We start from the raw sequence: 3606 nt of genomic DNA on the forward strand, positions 1-3606 counted from the left end.
TTAGAGAACCCACATGGCAGCTCATAATTGTCTATAACTCCAGTTCCAGGAGGTCCAACATCCTCACATAGACATGCATGCAGGAAAAACAACAATGCACATAAAATAAAAATAAACACTTTAAAGAAAAGATGCCTGATTTAAAAAAAGAAAGTAGTCTTTTACTGTGCAACATTATTCTAATGAATGTGTCCAGTATGCTATTTTATTTTATCTATACATGTGGGAAGCCACATGTGCCGTTGCAGAGTGGCACTGACTACTGCTGGCCACCACACATAAGATTGGACAAACAACCAATGTGTACATATGCAGTAAAGTTTTTTGCAAAGACACTGCCTGGCCCAGGTATGATAATGAGGTTCTGTAAGGTACTGAGAGAGAGTAACCAATGGGATGTGAGACATGCAAATGAGGTATGATAATGAGGCTCTGTGAGGTACTGAGAGAGAGTAGCCAATCAGATGAGGAACATGCAAATGAGGCGTAGTGCATAACCAATCCGGGTGTGAGACACGCCTCTCCTAGGCCTATAAAAGCAGCACCAGTTCTGGGCTCGGGGTCTCTTCGCCTCTACAATCAAGCTCTCCCAATAAACGTGTGCAGAAGGATCCTGTTGCAGCGTCGTTCTTCCTGGCCAGTCGAGCGTGTGCAAGATATACAAGGTTGTTTTTCTGTGTAGTCGTGGCTGTCCTAGAACTCTCTCTGTAGACTTGGCTGGTGTTTGAACTCAGATCTACCTGTGTCTGCCTCCTGAGAGCTGGGATTAAAGGTGTGCACCACCACTGGCAGGCAAATGCTCTTCCTTTTTAAATCATTTCCTGTAGTGTTCCATTCAAACACAGAGGTGGCTACAGTGAGAACACACTTTGGAAGCCGAGTAGGGGCCTGGTGTTCAGTCTTCTTTGGGGCCAGGCTTGCTTTTTTGTCCCCTGGTAGAGGGAACTGGACTTACATGCTTTTACTTGCACACCCGAGATATGCAGTCTGCTATTCTTGGCACTTCCTATATTCCTTTACTACCTCATTGACCTGCAGCTACTTCCGGGGTCTGCTGGGGATTGCATTTTTTCGTCTATAGAACACAACAAGCCAGAGAGAGTCCGGAGCTTCTCGTACAGGTAATATAATCCTTCTGGCTCTGCTCAGGATGGCCACATGATGCTTGGTGTGGGCAACAGTCTTTACTTGTTCTTTTTAGAACCAGAAAACTCATGTGTTACAGAATATTTTTCCCCCTTGGTTTTAAACAGTCTGCTGGCAGGCTATCCTGATGCCTAAAAGAGATTCGAAAGGACAAATCTAGAACGCTTGATGCATCCTACAGGTCCATGGGAAGGTTCTGTCTGTGCACAGGACATTTGCTCAGAGCTGCAATGTTGGAGAGAGAGAGAGAGAGAGGGAGAGAGAGAGAGAGAGGGAGAGAGAGAGAGAGAGAGAGTTCAGGACTCAGAGTTGGCCCAACGAAAGACTCCAGTCCTTGCTTAGTTCTGTTTGACTGAACTCAATGTCATTATTTAACTTTTAACTTTTATCATAAAAACCATGAAAGCGAGGTGTTTGCTTACTTCACTGTCTTCATCTGTCTGTCTTAAAGACCCAGAGTTGCAGTTCTATACGGGATTCTGAAAGCTGCTGTCTAAGGATGGACACAGAGCAGAGTGGGAAAATGGAAATGGATCACACCAGCGTAAACAACGGAACAGAAGCTAAAGCCGTTCACCCCAGGACTTACGTTAGCTCCTACAACAGGGACCCCTGGTTTTAAGTCATCATTCTACAATTTTTAACATGGGAAATCTGAATGTTTCTTCCTGGCATGTGTGTCAGGTCCGACAGATGGTCTGTTGATGTAGGTTCATGTTGACCAGGACCTCATGTGTTTGGACCCACTGGGTTCACCGGAGAGTTTCTCACAGAATCCTGGCCTATGTCTGCGTTGCAGTTTCTCTGTCTTTGTGGTGCATATCCTGTTGATTCTATTTATAATGGCAGAATAATAAAGTATCTGTGGATTACACTCATGCTATTGATATGTACTAGATACCTTGGCCAAGATAATAATAAGTCAGGCAAAGCCAAGTATATTTTAGCTTTTAAACAAGGATATGTCTTTACTACCTGTGCTAATGAATCCTGTCTTCCAGGATTAAGAGGATAGGGGGATGCATGGGAAATTATTTTTGAAGGAAAATAGAATGCTATCTAGAGTGTAGAAAGCAACCATAGACATTATTAAAGGACCAGCATTTCGACACAAGCCCTATAAAAGCCTTGTGCGTGATCGGTTGCTTGTTATTAGTTTTTAGCCTTTGCAGTCTGTGGGGACTTTGCTGGCGTGGGTTTCTCGTTTAGTGGAGTGCAGCCAGCTGCATTGTGCACTGTTCTATGGAGACATTGTGCTTCATTCCTATTTACCTCATCCTTGTGGGCAAACATCTGCTTTTCTGTCTTGTTAGAACAGCAGCTGGATTTCTGGAATTCTTTGGCTGTCTGGTATTTTCTTCTGCATATTAATATGATTACATTGCACGCAGGGTTCTCTCTTTCCTTTCAAGATAAATATCTCCCTAATACTGCAGGATCATAAAAGTTACACAGGTTTGTTGTGAAATAGTTAAGCTATGGAAAAAAAATAGAAATATTAGGAACAACAGTGTCAAACCCCTAGTGAATTAACATTGGTAATATGATAACATGCTGGCAATCTTTCCTATAGGTTTCTCTATGCATATGTATTTACATATAAATGTATGTTACATAAGGATCTAAAATTAAATATAAACATAATTTTATGGAAATTACATACAAGCCCTCTTGTAACCTTTTTCCATACTAATAATGTGTGCCTAAAACCACTGTTTTAATGCCTGCATTGTCTGTCTTGTATTTAAAATACAACCTTGCACTGGGCAGGTCTTCAATCAGTAATGTCAAATGAATGAAAACAATAGCTTATCTACTCAACTTCTGGGGCTGAGATGTAGCTCAGGGGTAAAGTTTTTTCCTTCCAGGTCCTGGGTACCATTGCCAGCACCAAAGAAAACCAAAACAAAGACAACGGACCCCAATCTCCTACTCGTGGACACGGGTGATCTCTGAGGTTTCACTATTAAGGACCACACAACAGTGGATGCCCTTTGTGTCTTCTGTTCAAGTAAAATTTGTGCAAGTTGACTCCACAGCTGGAAACAGCGGAGTTTACTGGTGTGGTGGTTTGAATATGCTTGACTCAGGGAGTGGCATTATTAGGAGGTGTGGCCTTGTTGGAGGAAGTGTGTCACTGTTGGGGTGGGCTTTGAGACCTTCCTCCTAGCTTCCTGGAAGTCAGTTTTCTCCTGTCGGCCTTTGGATCAAGACATAGAACTTTCAGCTCCTCCAGTCTCTCATCTGCCTGGATGCTGCCACACCCCCGCCTTGATGATAATGGAATGAACCTCTGAACCTGTAAGCCAGTCCCAATTAAATGCTGGCTTTTACACTTGGTCATGGTGTCTGTTCACAGCAATGGAACCCTAACTAAGACCGCTGGTGAATGCTCAAATACACCCAAGCCATCTGTTCACAATTATTAACAAAAGGTGTCTGTTTCAATACATTCTCCCC

General features: G+C 43.0%; 1 long non-coding RNA gene across 1 annotated transcript; it reads left to right on the top strand.

Annotated features, from left to right (window-relative positions):
- The first annotated feature begins 857 nt into the window (after nt 1–857).
- Nucleotides 858–2636, top strand: Gm46480. The gene is made up of 2 exons (XR_001781414.1): nt 858–1121; nt 1598–2636. It is a non-coding gene; the product is annotated as a predicted gene, 46480 (long non-coding RNA).
- The last annotated feature ends 970 nt before the right edge of the window (nt 2637–3606 follow it).

This window comes from Mus musculus, chromosome 14 (genome assembly GCF_000001635.26).
Source record: "Mus musculus strain C57BL/6J chromosome 14, GRCm38.p6 C57BL/6J".
Taxonomy (NCBI): domain Eukaryota; kingdom Metazoa; phylum Chordata; class Mammalia; order Rodentia; family Muridae; genus Mus; species Mus musculus.